Source organism: Pseudophryne corroboree, chromosome 3 (assembly GCF_028390025.1).
Source record: "Pseudophryne corroboree isolate aPseCor3 chromosome 3, aPseCor3.hap2, whole genome shotgun sequence".
Classification (NCBI taxonomy): domain Eukaryota; kingdom Metazoa; phylum Chordata; class Amphibia; order Anura; family Myobatrachidae; genus Pseudophryne; species Pseudophryne corroboree.
The window spans coordinates 297,291,927-297,319,088 of record NC_086446.1 but is presented as its reverse complement, the minus strand read 5'-3'; the positions used below and the strand labels follow the sequence as shown (position 1 = coordinate 297,319,088).

The following is a 27,162-nucleotide window of genomic DNA, read 5'->3' as shown; positions in this document are numbered from 1 at the left end:
ATTGACAGGAGGTGGGCGTTCCTGGGTGGCAACACAGCGTTCTGAGCCGTTTTCTGGAAGTGGTAAGAAAAACGCAGGCATGTTTGAAGAAACACAGGTGTGTCCAGGGCGGTTGTTTGACGTCAGAGCCAGGACCGAACAGGCTGAAAACGTTGCAGCTGGTAAGTATGTCTAGACCTACTTAGAAACTGCACAATTTTTTTTACCATAGCAGGGCTGCACAAGCGATCGCAGCCTTGCTATGGGAAAAACCCCATCTCCATAGGCGGAGTATAGTTGATCGCACAGGCTGCAAAAAGCAGCTTCGTGCAATCAACTCGTAATCAGACCCTATGTCCGTTTTGCAGTTAGGTAAGTTGAAGCAGCATGCTGATCTCAGCTCCTGGTCTGTTTGTATGAAAGAGCACCTACACAGACACCACAGAGTGTTCCAGGATTTTACAGTAGCATTCAACATCCAGATCGACACTATCTGGCTGGACAACTCTGGTGGGAGGCATTAAGAATCGTCCTACTCTATTGGCCTTTTCACAAGAGTTGGCAAGTATGATGGAAGGGCTTTAAACAAATACATACAATTTCACAGAGAAATAACAATTGCTAATATGAGAATAGTGTATTGGTGTACTTTAAGTGTACAAATGTTTTGAAATATAAAATAATATATGTTTGATTTCAGTACATAGTTGTAGTAGCCTTTGGATCAAATGTGCACTTTAAATAAAATTAAAAATGTGCATACCCCTCCTACACATCTGTTTTACCAGATAACACTAGGCATGTGCTGCCGTTACGCATAATTAAACTTTAATACGCATTAATATAACTGATGGGTGTCTGTAATACCTCAATTAGAGCCCTATGCAGTGACCAGGCAAGTGATGTGGCTCAAATAATCTGTCATTACAAATGTAAAAAAATGTAGTCTTTCCGATTTGCCTGTACAGTAAATCATACAAAAGTCCAATTTCCTGACATCCCTTCCCATATCTTAACTTCCAACACGATTTAGTCTAATTATCTTTTCAAAATACCACCTTGGGGCTTAAATGTGTTATCGGAAAATGGGGACAGATTTGTCTATCGGCTCTGAATATGGTTATAGAGAAGATTACCAGGATGTAGTATTTTACTGAGGGGAACAGCTGCCAATCAAATGATTAGCCAAGTAATACATAAGGTTTGTATTTAATAATCATGTACTTTGCTACAATATGGACAGTGACACTGCTTAATTATATATCTAAAGCCATTAAAAAAACTTAAATATGTTGTAGAACAGGCTGAAATAACCTATAATTAGGTTTTAGATAATATGTATTCTGGATATTCATTTATTTTTACTTACTATAAGATACATGTTGGACATTGTCTGTGCTCAATTTCTCCATTGTTATTATCTGCCCATCGGCTTCAGAGTATGTAAATTACATTTTATCTCATAAGCAAATATAACTCTGTTATCATGGAAATTATTTTATTTGCTACTCTTTCACATAGATTATTATGAGAACATATACCAAAATCAAATTTATAAACAACACTATAAACACTGTCACAATTTTGAAGCATTTCTTTCAATGGGCAACATGCCCTCTTGCTGTTTTACAACAAAGGGGTTAGCACCTGCAATAACAACATCATGAGACGATGATAACATTAAAAACACAGTAATGCTTAAAACATAAAATTAATTGTAACTATTTTTAAACATCTTATTTTTATTTATTTTTATTCATCTAGTGCAACTGAAGCTCATTTATAAACACAACTAAGGAATGTGGTCTGTTGCCTGCGCAATATTTTTTTGATAAATACAGGTTATCAGATATGACCCCTCCAGGCTGGGCTTTCCCTGATTTGGTTGTGTCTGATGCAACTAGTTAGAAATGCCCACTGGGTTACTGCAGGAAAATAATCTTCCAGCAGCTGGCAAATTTAGAGGGACCTCCTGATCTCTCTGCATCCTTGTTCCCTCCCCCACTGCCTGCCATACAGCCGATCGCTGCATAAATGCAAAGATATGATGTCCTGTTCATTGGTGGTGTAATATATTGGTAGTCAATATCTAAAAAAATCTTGATATTCCAAAAAGTGTTTAAAAAATATTTTTGAAAAAATAAAAAATAAAAAAATGTGTTGGATAAGTTTTTTTAAATAGATGTTCTTAACCTAATTCAGTCATAAAAACCCAACAACTAAATTGCGGTTTTTGGAAAAATAAATTGGCCAGATAAATGGTTAACTGCCTTAGTTAAAGGGCCATAGATAGTGAACGTTCCATTTGTTCCTGGCTTTTAAATTCACCTAGATACATAATAATAATAATAATAATAACAACAATAATAATAATAATAATAATTAATAATTTATATAGCACTCTTCCTCCAGTGGGACTCAGGAGGTAGTTTGAACATAATATAGCAAATTTCAAAACATAAGCTATGAACATACAATAATAAGAGGTTAGATATGCAGGAAAATACAGAAGCTATGGCGGTAATCCATATGGTGTGGCAGCCATTTTTGGTCATCAACTACTAGGATTATTCATGCCACTGCCGAAGTTTCAGTGTGAGGCAACCAGTTTAGGCACACTACATACAATTTCACTGGCCAAAATGAGGCATGCCTGCAACACACAATGGGACAAATAAGAGTTCTAGGCAAGAGCCTTGCAAGGCCTACTGAACCCTGCATTGTCATTCTGCAAAGAGCACCAGGTGAGGCAGTCATGTTAGGTGCAATATTTTGGATTACAATGTGCGAATAAACAATAAATGGAAATGAGAGACACCTAGGATAAAATAAGCAGCGATCTGATAGGCTTCCCACTACATAGATGATTCATCCATCCGTGGCACACTACATAGGTTACAGTTAGCAGGATGAGCAATTCACAGAAGTGTAACATACAGTGGAAAATTAGAGCCAAGAGAACAGCTGAAGTGGAAACCATGAAGTGGAAGTAAGGACAGACATTAGGAGGCAGTATCATCATAAAGCAGGCAGAGATACAACAGACTTAAACAGAAAGAAATTATAGCTAAATCACGTGTACCAAAACAAACAAAATGAGCAGTATAAGGGTTAGTCCAGCAATGAGCCAATGTCTGAGACAACAGGAAGCTACATGTAGAAGAGAAAGATCCGGATGAGGAGCAGTGCAACAGCCAAATTCCAGACACATTATGCTGCAACAGCAAGGGGCCAGGTGAAGGCAGCCAGTGAGGGGGATCAGCACAGGATTAAGATGGCCTGGTATGCACATTCGCAACAGCTAGAAGTGCTGGGGCAGCTGTTGTGGTACACAGTCAGTGATGATCGGAGGAAGCCGGAATCCACAGCAGCAGGCTGAGAGCAGTTGGAGCCATTCACTCAAAAGAGGCACAGGCAGAGTCCAGGATAACATGTAGGTGGCAAGATGGAGGTTGCGATAAGATGGCACCGGTGCCTTCTTCCAGCAGTGGCAGTGTGAGGGGAACTTTTTGGGCAGTGCAGCAAGGTGTGCACACCTTGGGGAACAGCAGCATGGCCAGCACTGATGGGCAGAGCTGGGCCTTGTGTAGGAGCCCAATGATGCTGCTGTTTTTTCAGTCTACAACTTCAGAGATACAGATGATGCTGCAGTTGAGGTTGCAGTATTTGGCCGACTCCATGGTGTGCCAGCTCTTTGAGGCTCCAGAGTGAGTGTGGATTATGGAGGAGAGGATGGGAGCTCTGTTAGCATGTGACCATCACCGACCCTACCAGAAGAAGATATTTACTTCATTATATTAAAGTTAAAATTAATATTGCAAATGTAGTTAAGTCAGCTTCAGTACGGATGGTGTAACGGGTTCGATTCCTACCATGGTCCTAATAGTGTGGAGTTTGTATATTCTCCCTGTACTTGTGTGGATTTCCTCCGGGTACTCTGGTTTCCTCCCACAATCCAAAATATACTGGTAGGTTAGCTGCCTCCCAACAAAATTAACCCTAGCGTTAATGTTTGTGGGGTACATGTGGTAGGGAATATAGATTGCAAGGTCCACTGTGGCAGGAGCTGTTGTGAATGGACAATTATCCTCTGTGGAATATGTGTGCACTACATAAATAACTGTTAATAATAAATAATAACTTCCACATCTTACTGAAACCACTGTAAAGTCCAGGGAGTAGAGCTCAGGGAAAAAAGTCACTTAGATGTCTCCCTACCAAAATGCAGCTACATCAGGACAGTTCTTTCAACTATCCAGTTAGGTGGTATAGCAAGAAACTCTGGAGATAGCAATTTTTATATTTACATATTCTCTTCCAGACTCCTGATCCCACCCAATTCACCAGTGAAGTTATTGTGACAGGATATGATTTTTTCAGTGTTTTCTGTAATTAAACTTTGTAGGTAAGACCTACTCAGTTGCCCATTTCCATGGCTGTTGATACAAAACCACATGTGCCAATGCAGAACCCCTCCACACCACACCCCATCATTTATCATCCTCCAAACATCCCTCTTTATCACCGCACCTATTACATTACTCATCACCCCCTAACAATCTCTCTTCATCACCCCCACCCATTACTCATCACCAACCATCACTCATCATCACCCCAGCCATGTTATTTGCCCCCAACTACCCCTCTTTACCAGCCACACCCATTATTCATCAACCACCATCGATCCCTCACATTATTCATTACCTCTTTTTTATCACTCCTACATCACTCTTCATCACCCCCACCCTGTATTCATCACCTCTAACCATCTCTCTTCATCACCCTTACCCATTATTAATCACTCACACCCATTCCTCTTCATTACACCAACCCATGATTAAGAACCCACCACACATATCTTTTCATCACTCAAACACATTATTTATCAGGCATCAAACACCCCTGTCACTCTCTCCTTTCATTCATCAACTGCCAACCATCCCTCTTCCTCACCCCCACCCATTATTCATCCCCCCCACAAAGCTTTCTCCATCACCCCCACACATTATTAATATCCCACCAATCATCCCTCTTCAACACACCCACACATTCTTCATCATCCCCAACCAGTCCTCTTTATCACCCCCACTCATTATTCATTGACCCAAACCATCCCTCTACACATGCAGTAATTATTCATCACCCCCATTCAAGCTTATTCATCACAACCACCCATTATTTATCAGCCACCAACTATACATCTTAATCACCAAAACCTGTTTATTCATCACGTCCCACCCAATATTCAGCCCCCCAACAACCATCCCATTTAATCACCCCACCTGTTATTTATTAGTTGACAACCATCCCTTTTCATCACTCCATATGTTATTTATCTTCCACAACCACCACTCTTTATCACCCCCACACTTTATTCATCAGCCACCAACCATCCATCGTTATCACTCCAGATGTTTATTCATCCTGTCCCACTCATTATTCAACCACTTTTCAAACATCCCTCTTCCTCAGCCTCCCATTCATCAATTCACCATATTGGTGACTTAAGCAAAGCAGCACCATGATTATAAAATCTAAAAATATACAACACACATACTGTATATATGCTACAGAGCTAAATTGCCATCAGTTCTGTAAAAGTATATTAGACAGAAAAAATATTTTGCAACGTTGCGCTAGCACCTGGTTTAGTATGCAGCTTAATACAGTTAAAGAAAGTTTCACAACTACTCTCTGCAAACAAGTAACAAAATAAAAATAAAATAAATGTATCCAAGCGCAAACACCAGACAGTGATAAGGAATAAACAATATTTACCCTTTTTATTAAATGTTCCAAGGTGAGTAGACCTCTAGGAAAAGGTCACAGTATAATAGTTCCAAATGATGTTGGGTCCATGCTCCCATGGTCTCTGTTTTTCATATGTAATTTCCTCCATATATTTCACTCATGGTGAACAGTGGTAAACCATATAAGAGAAGAAATAGATGCCAATAGTGCACCACTTTTTTGGTAAAAGTTTTAAATTATTTAATACAAATGCACTCACAAACATAGAAAAAATAGCAGCATGTAACAATAGGATGCTCTGGTTACAGATTTGAAATACTCATTGACCAGTTCTTTCAGCACGGAAAACAGGGTCCACAGCCAGCAAGTTCTCAATCCGTGACCAGTCCTATTCTAGAATAGCCACCTCACTTCCTGAGATGTGTATAGCAGCAGACTAAAAAATACAGATACCTGTACCCCTATCTATTGTCCATAAAGATGCAACAGCTGAGTTCATTCAATTAGCACCGGAGAGCAACCTCCGCTTCATGGATTTCCATTTCCGCGGTATGCGTTCCACTGCATCACACGAGTCATGTGACCAGAACTTCCGGATTTACATCTCGATACCCCTAAAGAGCCGGGAGGACTTCCGTGTTTAGCGGCCCACCATGCGTTCCACATGGTGGCGTGCTTAGATCAATTGAAGGTTCAGATCCTAGATTTCCATTACGTATCCTCATTACAGTGTCCAAAGTAGTTCAAATAAGTTTTACCAGTCCAAGTTCATTAAAAATAACTCTAGGGGATGCATAAAAAAGAAAAAACATATATAAAATGGGGTATTAGTAATATAGGTATAGCAATAATAAATATCACATATAAAAATAATAAATAAAATACATTAAGTTAAAAAAAAAATCATTTTGAAGTCTGAATTAAGGCCAACTGGTAAAAGGGTATTAAGATTAAAAATCCATTTCATTTTGCATTTTAACAGCCTCGTTCTCAGATCCGTTGTCCTCCGAGATGGTTTAATTTGCTCCACTGCCCAGAATCTCTTAAATTACACTCTTTTTGATTATGATCTGTTTTAAAATGGGCTGATAATGAATGTGCCTCATTTCCTTTACATATCATATATATATATATATATATATATATATACATATGTATATGCATCTGCGAGCCTAGTTGTTAGGCATCTCGTGGATTTTCCAATATATATATATATATATATATATATACACATATATATAAATTATGCTTAAACAGAAAGAAAGCTTCTGGACACATAAGCTTGACACGGTAGCCCCAAGGGGCCTCAATGAGGCTAATCCCTTAAATGTATTCTTATAACTGTTAATGTCCAAATGTATCCTTATAATGAGTCTACAGTGTCCTTTTTAATAGGGCCCCCGGACTGTAGTTATATGGTGGTTATTTTTAGGGTACCTGTGCAACTCCATATATTGCAGTTGTCATATTAAATGAATATCTGTACATACAGTTTTCTGTATAATGTCTTTAATATTATTCATGTGTTGTTTATCTGTTTTATTTTTATTTATTTTTTTGTTTTATTTTTTTCCGGAGCCACCCAGGTCCTTGGCAGAATTTCAGTGGGATCCACTGCTTTTTATCCCCCATGGTGATAGTTCATAGACAGATGTACTTTATTAATTGGTGTTATGCTTTTATTCCTTATTGAAAAGAAATTATGAATATAATTAAATACAGCCTATAAATATCTATGAGGGATTTTTCGCTACTGGGTTTCACTGATATTTAACAATTGTCTCTAGTTGCCTTATTGGTATGCCTTTGTCCAATATAACTCACTCTAATATACTCTGTTGGTTTATTAGCATATTCCCCTCCCATCTATGCTTAGTAGATGGTGCCGTCACTTCCGGTCAGGTCGACTTGACTATTGACCGAATGTGGCTAGCTACATTGTTGCTATTTTGGCTTTCACCCATGTGCTGGAATGTTTCTTGGCACCCGTTTTTTGAGTTTAGTTTTGTCTTTGTCACTTAATGAGAGCCCCTGCGGCTTGGCCGAGCGGCGTCCGCGGGACTTCCGGCCCGTGGAACGCATCCATTTCCGGTCGCTGGAACGCGGAAGTGGCGTTGCCAGCGGCCACGAATGCAGCCAATATTGTACTTTTGAGCTACATGTGATGATTTTGGCCTCTGAAATCAGTAGCGTTGGGTATATCTAATGGTTTGATATCTACGAAACACTCTTTTTTCTTATGGGGTTAACGTTTAACACACATATAGTTACATCTCAGGGTTAAGTGGCATTTCCTGTCCCATTGTGTTAAATAGCATGCAGCTGCTGATGTGCAGCATGCAGCTATCATCAGATACTAAACAGCAGAGTGGTGAGTGGACTGGCCGGTGTGGACCCCAATGGAAGGAATATCTTATCTAGTTTGGATTATTTTATATATCTTGTTTGTGTTTTAAATTGCAGACCTTGCTGCTGAAAACTATATGGCCTTTGCTGATTGATCTGTAGCTGCCTAGTGTTACTTTTTAATTATCCAGGTATGACTTCTATATGGTATATTGTGTCCTATTATACACTGGTGAGGGTCAGTGTTTTAATAAGCTTTCCAATTTTCTTTTATAGTAGTCCTGTGTTCCAGGAGCTATCATTTGACTCATTGTGTCTAATATTGACCCAGGTACATTTGTGAAGTTTACTGTAGAGTGAGGTGCTATGCTTGTCCTGTGGGAGTATGCTGATCTTTATCCTTGTTTCCATATAGAATATGATTCTATTAATTAATTAATTAATTAACTTGATGTCACTATTTTCTGCTATAAGGGCCTGGGAGGCACTGGTGGTGGTGGTGTGGGTATGATCTGATACTTTTAGTCTGATTTTATACATATTGTATTTATCTTTTTGATCATGTAGATGCTCTGAATTGCCAGTCTTGATAAAGGTCCTATAATAGGACCGAAACATCGAATGTTAAAGGCAACGTTATTGAACCTGATTAACCTGAATAAACTGATTGACACATCAAGATCTTCAAAGTGATTGATTTCTACGAGAGTGCACCCACCACACGGGTGGTAGATGCGGTATATTTGTGACCTGACAAGGTCATTGGCTGCACCCACCTATTTATCTCTATGAACTGATGAGAGTGCAGGATATTCTGTGGGTATGTTTGGTTTGAACTGCGAATGAGAGCAGTTCTTTCTTCCTGGCACCCATCCCTCTGTTCGGATCTTTTTAACACATCTGTTTCCACTATTGTATCCGGAAAAGTGTTATTGTATATATTTTTTTGTATGTTTGTCTTGTTTTTAAAAAAAAATATATTATTTGTATGCACCAAGTGTTATGTCACAGAGTGGGGTGTACTTATTGGATGATGGGCTATTGGCCCAAGCCGAAACTGGCACTGTCTCCTTCACAGATGAGGATACTGAAAAGCTTCTGTTTGACAAACTCGAATTCGAAGCGTTGCCAGCTGAAACGCCAATTGACCTGTTTTACAAAGTATTAAAGCATAAACAAAGAGAAGTTGACCTTACTTTATACGGGCAATTCCTTTCCGAGTATTTGAGACGTAAACAAATCCCGCAAGGTTTTCACATTTCCAATTTGCCCACATTGGGCAGAAACAATCCGGTCTTCTGCAGCCGGTGGTGTGGAGTACTAAACAAATGCTCCTTAGATCTTATGACCCCTGTGGTAGAAGAAGTGGGCATTGAATTGAAAAAACTAACCATTGAAGTTGATTCTACCATTAAAACACACACCACCTGCTGCAGAATGACAAGACTCAAAATTGGACTGAGAAATTGCAGTCTCAAATAGATACCTATAAAAGGGATTTGATCTCATTTAAACGGAAAAAACTATCAACAGTAACCAATGATTATCAAACACATACAGTATACAGATGATTGCTAGGTAGTAATACCAGCAATCGGTCTACTAGGCAACCATTTAGACGAAGAGCTCCACCATTTTCTCAAGAATTTGTTTCTTCTGCCTCAACTTCTGATACAGATTATTATGAAGGTGCTAGTGAATCCACCCGTTTTTTAGGAGCAGGAGGGGAAATAACCTCTACACACTCCAGGGTTTTAAGAAGTGGCACAGACCGCACCCGCGGAAAGGGGGGTATCAAGAGAAGAGGCCGGAGGAGGCGGCATTGAGTACTGTGTTTAACTTGTCAGATACTGAGCTCGGTGAGGCTGAAGTTAGGCTTCTTTCGCGAGGTCTATCGTTTGTCCCCACTTGTAGGACCAACACGTTTAATAGGGTTATTGACCAGTATAAATTTGGCTGTTCTCTCCGCCTTCGTGAATTCTTTGCCAATAAACCCACCAATGAAAATACATCTGTCTTTAGGCCCAAATCTGCCTTTGATCCTCCCTCCACGAACCCCAGTATCAAGACGTTTTTACGTCTGGTACAGAAGGATTCTGAAATTCCTCCACCTAAACGGATGTTTGATAATCTGTCCCCTGCAGAAAGGAAAGCCATTAAATCCCTAAGGGATTCCACTGAGATAGTAATCCGCCCGGCGGATAAGGGCGGAGCCGTCGTTGTACAAAGTTGGACTGACTACGACCGTGAAATTAACAGGCAATTGGTGGATGAGTTGACCTACAGCAGGTTGACTTCAAATCCCATACCCAATATTAAATCCAGGATTGATGCATGTTTAAAACGGGGACTTGAACAAGGCCATATCTGTGATGATTTATTCAGGTATTTAACGGTTGATTCACCCAAATGTCCCATTTTGTACACCCTTCCCAAGGTGCATAAAACTTTGGTGCACCCTCCCGGTAGACCCATCATCGCAGCAGAGGGTTCCTTATTGCAACCTATAGCCATCTTTATTGACAGTCTTCTACAGCCTTTAGTTTTGGGAACTGAAAGCTATTTAAGGGACACTGGAGATTTTCTTTCACTTCTTCAACAATTTGATCAGTTGGGCGAACATACCCTACAAGCCACCATGGATGTGTGCTCTTTGTACACTGTTATACCGCACCAACAAGGTATAGAAGTTTTACGGACTCTGTTTTCCAAATCCACATGTAGAGATTACCCAACTGAGTTTTTTCTGGAATTAACGACATTGGACATTGCTATTGACCTGTAATCATTTCATGTATAAAAATGACTATTTTTTACAGGTTGCAAGCACGCTGATGGAGTTGAATTTAGCCCCATCGTACGCCAACCTGTTTATGGCCAACTACGAGAATACGTATGTATTACCAGTTTATGGGCAGAAAATCCTTTACTTTAAACGTTTTATTGACAATATTTTTTTTACTTTGGGAAGGTACTGAATCAGAATTTATCGATATGGTGAACCAACTTAATACCCTTGACAGTCCTATCAAGTTCACATATTCGGTTTCTGCAATGTCCATTAATTTTCTGGACGTCAATGTCACTAAGACTGGGAAACAGTTAAAAACTACGATGTTCCGTAAAGCAACTGATCGTAATCTAACTCTACATGCAACGAGAACCGAAACGTCGAAAGTTTAAGGCAACATTATTGAACCTGATTAACCTGAATAAACTGATTGACACATCAAGATCTTCAAAGTGATTGATTTCTGCGAGAGTGCACCCACCACACGGGTGGTAGAAGCGGTATATATATATATATATATATATATATATATATATACACACACATATATATATTTTATATATATATATATATATATACACGTCCACAAGTACATTCAATGGCATAAACTACGTTTTTACTTTGGCATGCTAAAAAAATCTTTAATCTTGTACAGTATTTCACATCATTCATAGTAAAATCCACTATCTTACTGGATGTACTTTTGACACTGCGGCATGTGAAACAAAGTCCACATCTATAAAAGCCCTGGATTCTTATACTAGATCTGGGTATTTGTTCTATACTACTGTACATCTTACAAGTTTATTCTTTAAGGATGGTGCCTTATGATAAATAATAGTCGGCTTATCTGGTAACTCTGGTCCTAGAACTGAGTCTTTTTTGAGGATACCCCAATTCCTTTTAAAGACACTTTCAATTTCCTTGTGGATGAGATTAAATTTACTAACAAAGGCCCACTTGAATTTATCATTCCCATTTTGAGTGGATGTGTCGTGTGGGTTTTCTTTCAAAAGGTCCTTTCTACTTATTTTTTCTTTTGCTCTTTTTATTTCAGTTTCAGAGTACCCTTTTTTTAGAAATAGGTCCCTATTTCCTCAATTTGTTCATCACAAATGGCCGCATCACTGCAATTTTGTTTTGCTCTGATAAATTGACTAAAAGGAATACTATCCAGGCAATTATGATGATGCATACTATTGTTCTCAATATAACCATTAGAGTCTGTGGGTTTTTTAACATTTTTAGTCATTAATGAATCATTTTCTATATAAATCCATAAACCTAAAAATGATAATGCCTGGTGACTAATCGTAAAGGTTAATTTAATGCTAAAACCATCCCAAATACATAAAATATCATCTATAAAGCGATGCCAGGATACCAGGTTTGCCGCCATTGCCTTATTGGTAAAAATGTAACGATCTTCACAATAGGCCATGTATAAATTGGCATAACTGGGGGAAAACCTGTAACCCATTGCTGTCACCACCTGTTGCACAAAACAAAATCCATCAAAATAAAAATAGTTATTTGTTAAGATTAATTAAATACTGTCTAAGATGAATTGTCGAGTTTTCTCATCATAATCACTTTTATATAAAAAGTAGGAGACAGCCTCTATACCTTTCAATGGATCAATAATAGTATATAAAGTGCTTACATCAGAACTTCCCAGGAAATACGTATCTTTCCACTGAATCTCTTCTATTTTTCTTAGGACATCTCCTGTGTCTTTCAGGAAGGCTTTTGTTTCCTGTACTAGTGGTTGCAGGAAGAAATCAACCAGTGCTGACAAATTCGAACTGTTACAGGCCAAAATTATTGTGCATCCAGGGAAATGGAAGGGGCAATACATATATCATTGGTAGTGAAGGTTCATCTATATTTAGAAATTCTTCCTCACAAGTCTTTGTAGTCAAGGTAAGTAATGCTTTAGCTATTTCTGCAGTAGGATCAGTTTTGAGTTTTTTTATATGTGTTACCAGTAGTCAGTTGCCTATTTATCTCCTTCTTATAGTCAACCACTCTTTATTACCCCACACTTTATTCATCAGCCACCAACCATCAATCGTTATCCCTCCAGATATTTATTTATCATGTCCCACTCATTATTCAACCACCTTTCAACCATTCCTCTTCCTCAGCCTCCCATTCAATTCACCACATTGGTTTTGTGACTTTAGCAATGCAGCACCATGATTATAAAATCTAAAAATATATAACACATACTGTTAATATGCTACAGAGCTAAACTGCTATCAGTTCCGTAAAAGTATATTGGTTACTTGGATACATAAAACAATTACTCTCGGTTTAACTTTCACAAGTTAAAATAGTCTGTATTAACTCACAAAGGGAGAAGGAGAGCTGCTGATACCAGCAGGGGACACCACCACTTCATTACCCCTGTGAAATCCAAATGTATATGTAACTTATATAATATACAGTAAAATTTATAGTAAAAGGAGAATATTGGGGCAGATGTATTAAGCCTGGAGAAGGTGTAAAGAAGTGATAAAGCGGTGATAAGTGCAAGGTGATAATGCACCAGCCAATCAGCTCATAACTGTCAATTTACATATTGGAGCCAATTGGCTGGTGCGTATATGTAACAGTTAGGAGCTTATTGGCTGGTGCATTTATCACCTTGCACTTATTACTGGTTTTTCACTTACTTATGCCTTCTCTAGGGTAATACATCTGCCCTAAAGTCTCTTTGTTGGCGCACAAAAGAATAATTCATTAAAATATAACTTTTATTATATCCATAAAATTTGTCTTATCATGAAATGAAATAAAGACAGTACATACAATACATATAGTGAGTAAAGTGTTCAAAAAAGTGATACTAAAATCAGAGCACGCTACCGATCTGATAAATTTAAATTTTATTTCATACCATAAGTGAGGATGGAGCACAATCGTTATCAAATTATGGGACTTCTATGGGTAAGTATTAAGGATAAGCTATCTGTTGGAAAGTCAATTCCAGGTAAGTATATGTAGTAATAAGGTGCATAACTGTAATATAATGAGCTTGTAAGTATACTCAATCCTTAAATTCTCACCACTGATCCATATTTTTGTAACAGGTAAGTATATATAGTAATAAGTTGTATATATGTGTAATGAATCCATAAGCATACTCAGTTCTCAAATTCACACCATTAATCTATAATTTTAGAACACATTGGCCAATATTCACTAATATTCGTGTTTGAGTCGGTTTGTGTATTGTTTAAACTCGTTTTGTATCCGGTGCATTTTCATGCAACTTTTTGAATCCATATACGCCAAGTTACTAAGCATTCAAGTTTATTGTTTTCGTGTTTTCCGATGTCGATGTCAGTCGATTTTTTTTTTGGCACATTTGCCGCCGTCATTGTCGTTTGCGTACGTGTTTTTGTTGTTTTTGCTGGGTTCTTTTCTAAGTTAAACGCGGCAGGGTTTTTTTTTCCCGCATCCGCATTTTCACTTTTAGTTTCGATTTTCATCCACGTTCGTGATTGGTTGTGTTTCAGATGGTAGGAGTGTCTGTGCGCAACCATATAAATACGCCCCAAACCGTCTGCACCTCGTGGGTTTAGCTAGTGGTGAGGAGGGAGGTTGTGCTGTGGAGGTTGGTGAGTAGTTGGTTTGGTGAGGAGTTTTTTGGGCGATTTCTGAGTGTAGTATTGTGTTTGAAAGTAGTCTTGTCATTCTTGTAGTCTTGTATTTTGTGGTTTTGTCTAATTTTTGGTCCAAGTATTTTTTATTTATAGTCCCTTGTCACTGTGTGTGTGTGTGTGTGTGTGTGTGTGTGTGTGTGTGTGTGTGTGTGTGATTTGTGCAGTGGTAGTGGAAGAGTGTGTTGTTTGTCTTTTTATTTTTCTGTGTTAAGTGTTTAGACACACAATTATGTGTGACTCAGAGGTGGGTGAAGTGGAGGGTGTGAGTGAGGGGGAGGAGGTCGGTGAGCTGGAGGAGGTGGGTGAGGTTGCAGCAGCAGCCTCAAGTGACAGTGATAGTGACAGTCAGAGAGCTCCGCAGCCACGCACCACTACTAAGACTGGGCGTAATGTAAAGTTTAGTTATGCAGAAAATGTGGCATTGGTGCGGGAGCTGATGAAGTATCAGCGCCAGCTATTTGGCCTGAGTCAGCCAAGGTGTCAACACGGAGGAAGACGGTGTTGTGGGCGAAAGTAGTTGCTGCTGTAAATAGTGAGGGGGTGGTGAAGCGGACGGAGGAGACGTGCCGCAAACGGTACTATGACATAAAGCGACGTGTCAAGTCCAAAATGGCCAAGGAGGCGAAGTCGGCTCGCAAAACCGGTGGTGGTCCGCCCTTTATTGCCACATATCTGGACTATGAGGAGCCCATGCGGACTATAATCCCTCCAGAAGTAGTGTCTGCAACCCATGTCCGGGATTCCGATCGCCCCAGGAAGGATGGTGAGCATGTGTATTTGCCTTAACATTCTATGACATTACTTCTGGCTTACTGTATGTTTTAAATGTGTGTCATGGGATGTTGCATATTACTCCCATCTTCAAGTGTGCGTCATCAAATACATTGTTCTGGGTCATGTTTTATACAAAAGTCAATGTAACGTCTTACTTGCTTGTATGTCATGTGGTTTTTGGATAGTACATTTTCCATGTGTAGTTTGGACTTGGTGTGTCATTGAATTGTCCCGCAATAATGTTTTCCTTTTGCACATAGTACATTTTGAAAGTTGGAATATGTTTTTTATTTCAGTTATCCATGTGCAATGTTTCCAAATCAGTGGTTGATATGTTAGAGGCTGGAGTAGTGCAAAGTGTCTTTGAAGGCAGTTACATGTGTAATTTCATTAGTACTCAATGTAATATTGTTTAAGTCAAGGCCACTATTTGCTGGTTCATTTTGAGTCTATATTTGTACACTGACACAACAACTGCAGACTTAGTTACCTTACTGGTTTTTTTTATTTATTTATTAGTTTTTTTTGTTGGCCTCATATTGTGGTAATGTGTGTTTGGAGTGCCACATCACAGACCTATTTCTATATTGCATCTGTAATTTTTTTCCTTTTATTAGAAAATGAAGCTGTGTGTTTTTTGACTTGTTAGTGTATGTTTTTGGACTTGTGTCCTATGTCTGTGTCCTGTATATGATACCCTGTGTTGCACTTTCCATAGTGCATATGGCTATTGGACGATGTTTTGGGTATGATGTTGTGCTTTTTGTGTTAAATGTGCTTATTTTTAAATTCATAATAAAACATCCATTTTTTAAAGATGTAATGTTTATAAGCATAATGGGTGGATGTATTAACAATAGCATGAATATTTTTTTTTGGATTTACAGTGTTGAAAAAAAGCAGTACTGGTCGTCCTACAGTCACTCCCATCACATCTGATGATGACGACGCTGCGGAAGCAGGTAAAGTGTCCATTGTAGTATAGGTTAGGTTTGTAAATGAATGGCCATAACAAAATGTCACTTTCAATACTAGGTCCATCCAAAGAAGTCTTAAGCAGCAGAAGGCGCACTTCTGGAACACACCACAAAAAACATCTGCCAGCAAAGAAAGCAAGGTCTGATGTCCAGGGCCAACCACAGCACGATACCCCGCCACAAAGATTATCTACTGTTTGTTCGGTGCCCCCACTCCAAATTTTGGACACACCTCCAAGACGCCAACCGCACTCCCCTCATCTTGATTGTGAGTAACAAACTGTGATAACAATTAAAAATGTCAGATCTTTAAAAAACCATTTACTTAAACTCATTAAGTAAATACCCATCAAAATCTGCTATACTTACCCAAGTCAGTAAAACATGAAATGGAAACCTATCAAAATGGCATCACATCATCCAGTAAAGATATGTATGTCCACATCAGCCATACAGTAGCACAATGTGTGGAAGATGCTGCAACAGAAACTCATGTGTAAGCTTTGCAAATAGTAAGGTTGTTAGAATCATTTACACATGTGTGTTTGTCCTAACATTGCCAACTGCATACAAAAACATTACTATGTTTTGGTTGGAGACACTATAAGGCAAAACATAATGGATTACAATGTGTTTTTAGGCAGGAGTATGTCTGATGTATCATACAACTCATGTGTTTGCTTTCAGAATGAAGTAACCAGACACATTTGCCACAAACAGGCATCCAGATGTGTCCACATACATCTTTGCTATATCTGGCCATGTATGGCTTGGTTTAACATACTATAGACTCAGAGATTTAGCCATGCCTTGTGATTTTTCTTAACTTGCTTCTTTAATATGTTACTTTATACATATTCTATTATGGCAAACATAAATTTAAAAATCCATCCACTCATTACTCATGCAAAACACCTTAGCCATGTTTTGCATGTTGTGCCAAATTTAGCAAAAGATGTAAGTGGACACATCTGTATGTATGTATTTAAGTAATGAGTGATGATGTTGCTAGGCCGGATATCTGAAAGCACCAGTCCATTACATGTGTTCCATGTTTAGTGCTTTGTACCACTGTATTAAACATATGGATAAGTAACGGATAAATGTTTTTAATTTCAGCTTCTAGTCCTGGTACCAGCATCCCTCTGCAACAACAGCAACACAGTGACATGGATGACACAATCATGTTAGAAATGCATCCAGTAATCGAAGGAATCAGCCCCCCAGCACCTGTGAGTACTCCACCACAGCAAAGCACACCACCACCCCAACACAGCCCAACAACACCAGTAACACAAGGCCCTGATTAAGTGTTCTGGACCATTTGGGCTAGACAGCAGGCCACTAATGAAAATTGCCTGCGTAGGCAGACCCAAATGTTTGCAAGCCTACCATCTCACCTCAGACGAATCAGCAGAAATCTGAGTAGACAAAATGAAACACAAGAATTGCAAATACCATGGAAATCATGCGTGCAGATATTACACATGTCATGGGCAACTTACAGCGCATAATGGAAGAACAGCACAGACAACAGCAAAGCTATATCAACATTTTAGAAAGCAATCAAATGATCAATGAATCCATGTCCAGAATTGTAGACAATCAAAATGCTGCAACACGTGAACTCAATGCCACCCTCACTAACCTCAATGAAACACTCAGATCCCTGCAGCAACAGCAAACAAGCAGCAGTTGTGGTACGACTACTCCAAATGTAACGCCAGTGTCACCACCACCAAGGCGCTCCACCAGAGCACGCCAACACGACAGTGGTAAAGGCAAAGGCCAGAACAAGCAACCACTCAAATAAACATAAAAAAAACACACCCATTTCTTTAAAGAGAAGAGAAACAAAACACTTACCAAGTGTATGATTAACAGAATATATATAACACTTAGCTCCTTGACAATTTGTACAACATCATTAATTATAACTGGTACAAACAACAACAGGAATTTTGTACGCACATTTCTTCTTTATCATCTTTGTATTTTTTGTTAGCAGGAAACTGTTGTTTGAGCTGCACATAGATGTTAGCATGCAGAAAGCAGACCACTTGATTTTTTTCTAATCATTACTCTTTCTAGATTCTAATCATTCTTTGAGCCAGAAGACAGACTAATTGGCAGCCATGCAGATTGTCTTAAGCAGGCAGAAAGCAGACCACTTGATTTTTTTCTAATCATTACTCTTTCTAGATTCTAATCATTCTTTGAGCCAGCAGACAGACTAATTGGCAGCCAGGCAGATTGTCTTAAGCAGGCAGAAAGCAGACCACTTGATTTTTTTTCTAATCATTACTCTTTCTAGATTCTAATCATTCTTTGAGCCAGAAGACAGACTAATTGGCAGCCAGGCAGATTGTCTTAAGCAGGCAGAAAGCAGACCACTTGATTTTTTTTCTAATCATTACTCTTTCTAGATTCTAATCATTCTTTGAGCCAGCAGACAGACTAATTGGCAGCCAGGCAGATTGTCTTAAGCAGGCAGAAAGCAGACCACTTGATTTTTTTCTAATCATTACTCTTTCTAGATTCTAATCATTATTTGAGCCAGCAGACAGACTAATTGGCAGCCAGGCAGATTGTCTTAAGCAGGCAGAAAGCAGACCACTTGATTTTTTTTTCTAATCATTACTCTTTCTAGATTCTAATCATTCTTTGAGCCAGCAGACAGACTAATTGGCAGCCAGGCAGATTCATCCATGACCAATACAATTTACAATGTGAATTGTAACTGTTTAACATTTCTTCTCTAGATGAATTGACAATAAAAACACAATTGAGTTGGCTAAAAGTGTCCTAATATGTTGGGGATAATATATAGATAATTCAGTCCGAAAATGACTGACATTATTGTTGTGCCATGTTTGTGTGTGTTAAAAATAAGTAATCAGATTTAAAAACATGATTCAGAAACAACAACATTTTAAATATTTGAAAGTTGAACACAAATGTGTGTAATAATGGATAGATGTTGAAAAATGTGTATTGCCTTACAAATCTACAAGTTTTGGGCTGCAAACATAAGGAAATAAATTATTTTGCATGAGAGAAGTTTGTGTCCCTTTTATAGGCATCCTAATTCAGGTTAGAATGATTTGTAAGTGTCAACACATGTAAACACGGATGAAAAAAGCAGGTCTATTTTTTTGCCGCTTTTTTTACCGATTCGCAAAAAAATACGACCGCAATTGAGCACTCAGAAACTAACACCCAAATACGAATGAATAGTGAATTCCCGTATTCTATTAAATAACAGCCGCGTTTGACCGATGGTCTATTCATTCGTATTTCTGAACGTTGTCATTCAAACCATTACGAATAGTCCAAACACTGCCGAGATTGGTGCTTAGTGAATTCCCGGATTGGGACTTAGGAAAAAAAACACAAATCGGACAAACTCGAATTTTTTGTAAATACTGGCCATTGTGTCCACTGAAAGTCAGATGATAAGTATTAGTTGTGTAGCCACAAGACTCTTTACAATGGTAAGTATTATATACTGTATGTATGAATTAAAATATATATAATTTATTAACTGTGCAGCAACAGGTGCTTGTATCTCAGCTAAATGCTATCAGTTAATTACCAACTATATGCAGTCATTTGTGATTATACATGTAACGTTATGTACATTAAATTGACTGTGTAGTACTGTGTGTCTGTTCTTCAAATCAGTGCTATTAACTGCCTTAAAATTGTACTCTACCATTCATTGATACAAATGTAGTAGTATATTTGCAATTGTTGCTTTCTATATAGAGTGAATTAGGTAGATTGCACTTCAGCACAATGTATCCTTACTGCTACAATAAGGGCCCTCATTCCGAGTTGTTCGCTCGCAAGGCGAATGTAGCAGAGTTACACACGCTAAGCCGCCGCCTACTGGGAGTGAATCTTAGCTTCTTAAATGTGCGACCGATGTATTCGCAATATTGCTATCACAAACGAGTTAGCAGTTTTTGAGTAGCTTCAGACTTACTCTGCCTGTGCGATCAGTTCAGTGCTTTTCGTTCCTGGCTGACGTCATAAACACACCCAGCGTTCGCCCAGGCACACCCACCGTTTCCCCGGCCACTCCTGCGTTTTTCCCGGAAACGGTAGCGTTTTCAGCCACACGCCCCTAAAACGCCGTGCATCCGCCCAGTAACACCCATTTCCTGTCAATCACAATGCGAACGTCGGAGCGATGAAAAAGCCGTGAGTAAACTTACTTTCTTCATAGTAAAGTTACTTGGCGCAGTCGCAGTGCGAACATTGCGCATGCGTACTAAGAGAATTCTCACTGCGATGCGATGAAAATCTCCGAGCGAACAACTCGGAATGAGGGCCAATATTGGTTTCTCACAGAGCGCTGCACAATACATATACATTATTGTTATTGTTGCCGGAGATTTTAATCAGGCGAATTTAAAATCTGTGTTTCCTAAATTTGTACAGAATGTTTTGGTACCAACTCGGGGGGCTAACACTCTTGACCATGTTTATACTAATGTTGGGGGTCATTCCGAGTTGTTCGCTCGTTATTTTTTTCTCGCAATGGAGCGATTAGTCGCTAATGCGCATGCGCAATGTCCGCAGTGCGACTGCGCCAAGTAAATTTGCTATGCAGTTAGGAATTTTACTCACGGCATTACGAGGTTTTTTCTTCGTTCTGGTGATCGTAATGTGATTGACAGGAAGTGGGTGTTTCTGAGCGGAAATTGGCCGTTTTATGGGTGTGTGCAAAAAAACGCTACCGTTTCTGGGAAAAACGCGGGAGTGGCTGGAGAAACGGAGGAGTGTCTGGGTGAACGCTGGGTGTGTTTGTGACGTCAAACCAGGAACGAAACTGACTGAACTGATCGCAGATGCCGAGTAAGTCTGGAGCTACTCAGAAACTGCTAAGAAGTGTCTATTCGCAATTCTGCTAATCTTTCGTTCGCAATTTTGATAAGCTAAGATTCACTCCCAGTAGGCGGCGGCTTAGTGTGTGCAAAGCTGCTAAAAGCAGCTTGCGAGCGAACAACTCGGAATGACCCCCGTTAAACATGCATACAAACGTCTTTTGTGTCCTCATGTTGGGCAGTCCGATCACTCATCACTCTGGTTAATTCCCAGATATTTGTCGGTATTAGGGAGGGATCGACCAACTACTAAGGAAGTTGAGATCTGACCAAAGGGAGCTTTACTAAGTCTGCAGGGTTGTTTCGAGTGTACCGACTGGAATCAGTTTATCAAGGAGGCCACTGGGGATTTAGGTGTTGATAACGATCGTCAGGCCTCAATGGTGTCATTGTACATTGGCCCTCATTCCGAGTTGTTCGCTCGGTATTTTTCATCGCATCGCAGTGAAAATCCGCTTAGTACGCATGCGCAATGTTCGCACTGCGACTGCGCCAAGTAACTTTACTATGAAGAAAGTATTTTTACTCACGGCTTTTTCTTCGCTCCGGCGAACGTAATGTGATTGACAGGAAATGGGTGTTACTGGGCGGAAACACGGCGTTTCAGGGGCGTGTGGCTGAAAACGCTACCGTTTCCGGGAAAAACGCAGGAGTGGCCGGAGAAACGGTGGGAGTGCCTGGGCGAACGCTGGGTGTGTTTGTGACGTCAACCAGGAACGACAAGCACTGAAATGATCGCACAGGCAGAGTAAGTCTGGAGCTACTCTGAAACTGCTAAGTAGTTAGTAATCGCAATATTGCGAATACATCGGTCGCAATTTTAAGAAGCTAAGATACACTCCCAGTAGGCGTAGGCTTAGCGTGTGTAACTCTGCTAAATTCGCCTTGCGACCGATCAACTCGGAATGAGGGCCATTAATTGTTGCATAGAAAGTGTTACTAAGAGGAAGGTAGTTCGTATCTTCTCAAACGATAAACCTTGGATGAACAGTGAGGTTCATTTAGAGTAAAAGATAATCTATCCTATACGATTGCCCGTTCCAACTTAAAAAAAGGTATTCGTCTTGCTAAGGAAGCTTATTCGAATAAGATTGAAAACCATTTTAAGGAATCAGGTGATGCAAAAACGATGTGGAGAGGAATTAAATGCATCCCTGATTATAAAAGTTCTACTTCTGCTAGGTCAGGTGGTCCTTCGGCTGATGAGCTAAACCATTTTTATGCACGCTTTGCAGAGGTTGAGCCCTTTATTGGTAATTCCTCTAGACTCCACTCAGATAGTTTTTTGACCCTGACTGAAGCTGAGGTTAGGAATTGTTTCATCAGAACAAACGTAAGGAAGGCTCCTGACCCTGATTCCAGGCAGAGTATTACGGGCGTCTGCTGAACAGTTGGCAGGCATTTTTACAAAGATTTTTTAACTTTTCATTGAGTCAATGTACTGTCCCAAGGTGTTTTAAAACTTCAATAATTGGTCCAGTTCCTAAGACTGCGTCGGTCATTGATCAGAATGACTATAGGCCGATTGCTCTCACTTCATTGATTATGAAATGTTTTGAGAGAATTGTTCTGGTCCATCTAAAAAGTGTCATACCATTGGGATTTAACCCTAATCAGTTTGCCTATCGGTCGAACAGATCAACTGAAGATGCAACTTTTATGGTGCTTCACAGGGTACTTTGTCATCTTAAAAATATAGACTCCTATGCTAGATTGTTATGCGTGGATTATAGCTCCACCTTTAATATGGTAGTGCCAGCGGTGTTAGTAAAAAACCTATTAGAGATCGGATATGATACGGCCATATGCAATTGGCTGTTGGATTTCCTGACAGATCGCCCGCAGGCAGTCAGACTGGTATTAAACAGAGGAGTTCTGCAGGGTTGTGTTCTAAGCCCCTTCTTATATTCTTTGCATACCTCCGGCTGTGAGTCTAATTCAGAAACAATTGCTGTGATAAAGTTTGCGGATGATACCACTCTGGTGGGTTTGATAACTGGCGGAGATGAGAGTAGTTATAGAGAGGAAGTGAGAAGACTTGCCGAGTGGGGGGTAAAAAACAACCTGTTATTAAACGGTAAGAAAACTAAGGAGGTTGTGATAGATTTTAGTAAATCTAAAAAAAACAGCATCTGCCCGTTGATACTGAACAGTGAGGAGGTGGATAGGGTTACCGATGTGAAAATTTTGGGGGATTAAATTTACAGAGGATTTATCAAGGTCCTTGCATATCACGTCAGTGGTTGGGAGAGCTCAGCAGCGTCTCTTTTTCTTACAGAAGCTCCGAGTAGCAGGTCTGCAGCAATCAACTTTTGTTAATTTCTACCGCTGCGTGATTGAGAGATGGCTGACCTATGCAATCACGGTGTGGTATGGTAATGCCAAGTGTTCTGATCTTGTTTCCCCTGGAAAGAGTGATCAAATCTGCAGAGAGGATCACTGGCCAATACTTGCCTAGGTTGGTGGATGTACTCACTGCAAGGAGTCTGTTGAAGGCAATTAAGATGATTAAAGATAGGGGTCACCCCTGTAATATGTTTTTTTCCCTTTTGCCATCGGGGAGACGTTATAGGGGTTTAAGATGTCGTACCACTAGGTTAAGGAATAGTTTCTTCTCTTCTGTGATTGTTAGCTTGAATTCTCAACTTTGCTAAATTTTATGTGATGTATTTTATCTGGTGTACATGATATGAGAACTGCATGTAATATTGCTATACATGTTTATGTTATAGTGACAATAAATGATTCTTATCTTAATAATCAGTGCACATGCATAAAGCAGCATACTGTTTATATGACACTGTTTATTTATATATATGTAACTTTGCATGTATGATTACTATCCATTGAATTCAATTATACTGAATACACTTTATTTTTGAACAGTGTATTTCTGTTGCTGCAATGATTTTGTTTGCACGTTCACGGTTATATCACTCTCGGACGTCAACACTCAATATAATACAATATGTCTTTTTCTGATACTGTTATCCGTCCACCTATGTTTGTATGCAGTCAAGGGCAGTTGTATTCAGAAGTATAGTAAAGGCTGTGTTAATGCACTGAGTAACACCTAAAGATATTATTACTACAAATGTGGTTCTTAATTCACATAAGTAATTTCATATGTGGTTTTAATACCATATTATATCATCTGACATTTATATTGACATAAATAATGATTCATGGTTCCCCATCTGAAATGTATTTAGAATAGTAATTGCTCACATATAATTCCTAAATTAATATCTGCTTAGTACTCCTATATTCTCGTGAATTCACATATAAAGTATCATTGATCTGGAGTAAGCAGTTTCATAAGGAACAGCCTCAGTAAAACAAATAATATGTATACATTTCAATGCAGGGTAGCAGCCATAATGCCACTGACACGTGTTTTGTGGTAGACTTTTTCACAAGCTAACCCGATTGTCAGTTCCTAGCAAGGATAAATTGATATCCACCATCCAATCAGATTAAGATTCCAACATCATCTGACATTAGCCGCCAATCGCGCATCTCCCATACTATGTGTGGGAAACATGTGTAATTGTCCTCAGTCCAAGTCTCTCTCTAGTCATGTGATTTGAATAGCCTATCGCGCTTCTCTCATATTAAACATACAGGGGAGGGTTTACTGGATTCTGTACATTGTCATATTTTGCTGCATGATAACTTAACATCAATCACTACATAATAGGAGTGAGTATATGAATATATAAAGTCCTTCTCCCCAATAGCACCTTTTAAAATAATATATCCTGTTTGTAAGCATAGTATTCTCATAAAATTATGGTGAGTTATAGAAATTATTATGAAAAGGCATAACTCCATGCTATTAAAAAAGCACTAATATACAGTATATCCAGTATACTCAGTATTCTGGATATGTATATTGAGCTGTATTTATAATCATATAGGCCAATGAAGTGATTATTGTTATATCTGTATTTATTACTGTAAACATGCTTAATATATACCGTTGGTAAGTATTGTAATCTCACAAAACTAGGGTGAATTATGAAAATTATTATGAAAAGACATATCTTTATGCTATTAATCAAGCACTAATTTATAAACAGTATTCTGGATATGTATATTGATCTGTATTTGTAATTATATAGGACAATGAAAAGATAAACAATAGAAAGATGTGTTAATGAATATATAGTAACTAATTAAATTTACAGTATATGTGTTAATAGTGAATTAAGCAAAAAAATAAGTGCTGAGTGAATAGTGATTAAAGTTATCATATGCTGTGTGATAATGATTTAAATAAATTGGTGAGTATAAAGTAAAAATAAATATCATTAATAATTATATTCATGTATAAGTGAATGCACTACTGTATATATCTGAGTGAGGTTGAAAATAAAAAGTGACATAGTGAAAAAAAAATTTACACACAAGAAAACGTGAAAAAATATTGTGAATATAGGATCTCTAATTACTATGATACAGTGTGAGAAGTGGATCGAGATTTCAATAAAAAATAATAAAATAATATGAAAAATAACATAATGCTATTTCTTAATACAATTAATTACATAATTTTTAGTCCTATTTAGAGATATACTATCAGAGAATTCAAGCAGCATACAGCTCGCTACTCCCATATAATAGGTAGTAATTCATATCTTGTCAGTCACATATGTAAAGTTATATTGGTGTAATGTACCATATATAAAGACTACTCAAAAGTTCACCTAATATATGTGAATGGAAATACGTGCAAGGGAGCTTGAACCAAATCAGTCTCCTCACGAGTCCAGAACATATAAATAAATTGGAACGATATTCAATGAATCCTTGTCCAATTAACAGGTAGTTGAAGAAAAGTTACAAAGATACTAGAATTACCGTGTCAATAGACATAGTTGTACAAACAGAAATCTCAGCATAATAGTTTTGATAGAAATAGGCATCACTTGTTTGGAGATACAATAGGATCCACACTAGAGGAAAGGCGCATAACGGTTCTGTTTATTAACACCAAATAGAACTTGACTATTCATCAGAAAAATATTTTTTGTTTAAAATTTTAAAAGTTCTCTGTCCGCATCGCCATCTCTAATCCCGTGACGAATATGTTTCATCCCGAAAGCAGTTAGTCCCTTTGAATTCCCATCATGACAGTAGAGGAAATGGCCACTGGGGTTACTGTTCTGAATGTAAATTTATCTTGTCTGGCGTTCAAGAAGTCTGGTCTTTAATGCTCTCTGGGTTTTACTAATGTAAATTTTATTACAAGGACATGTGAGCAAGTAAACCACTCCTATGTACTTGCAGTCAATATAGCAGTCAATAGCCCACATTTTGCCAAATTTATCTGTGAACTTCTCTTTGGGTATCATGAATTTACAAGATTTACACTGTCTACACTGGAATGACCCCTTGATAGAGAGGTGGATTTAAAGTTGGTAAGTGGGGGGCGTGGCCTGGAGGCTGATCGGACAGGCTGCACTTCCTATAAACTCCCAGGGACCTGAGAGTTTTTATTGCTACATACAGCCTCCTCAAGCCTGTTTTTTGCTCTGTATACCCTGGCCAGCTATACTTGTTAGTGGTGCTGGCAGTGAGTTGGTGCTGCGGAGCCGGTTTCCTGGCTCCCGCGGAATGCGGCCTACTCACTGCCCTGAAGCCTGGGCCTCAATTTCGGATCCCCCCCGCCGCGCGGTTAGCTCCCCAGGGACGTCGGAGAAGTCTTTTGAACCTTGCCCCCAGCCAGCACTGTTGATCTTACTTTACAGCGGAGGCGACCCGGGACCTGACCATGGCCGGGTGCTCCGGATCTCTGGCGGCGGCAATCTTTGTTTCTGGAAAGCAGAGAGGGATCCGACGAGAGCCCGGCGGAGGTGTCCAGCGATGTTCGGGCGCGCTCGGCCCAGAGCCCCAGCCTGCCTGAGGTGACCACCCCTCCGCTCTTCCCCTCCTCACGAGCTGTGTGCAGGCAGCCACTTCCTGCTGCTGTGGGAGCT

The 27,162-nt window shown here is 39.1% G+C and overlaps 2 long non-coding RNA genes across 4 annotated transcripts in view; one reads left to right on the top strand and one right to left on the bottom strand.

The window, feature by feature from the left end:
* The window catches only part of LOC135055362 (uncharacterized), a 302,272-nt gene that overhangs the window by 102,510 nt on the left and 172,600 nt on the right, over nt 1-27,162 (bottom strand). The window contains exon 5 of one of the 3 annotated variants that reach the window (XR_010243727.1): nt 1,489-3,746. The exons of 1 other annotated variant lie outside the window; for it this stretch is intronic. This is a non-coding gene — a long non-coding RNA (uncharacterized LOC135055362). Of the gene's footprint in view, nt 1-1,488; nt 3,747-5,763; nt 6,514-27,162 lie in introns of those variants that run through there. One more of the 3 variants, XR_010243729.1, reaches the window with a different exon arrangement.
* LOC135057720 (uncharacterized) lies at nt 8,074-8,678 on the top strand. The gene is made up of 4 exons (XR_010244322.1): nt 8,074-8,101; nt 8,194-8,267; nt 8,353-8,407; nt 8,644-8,678. It is a non-coding gene; the product is annotated as an uncharacterized LOC135057720 (long non-coding RNA).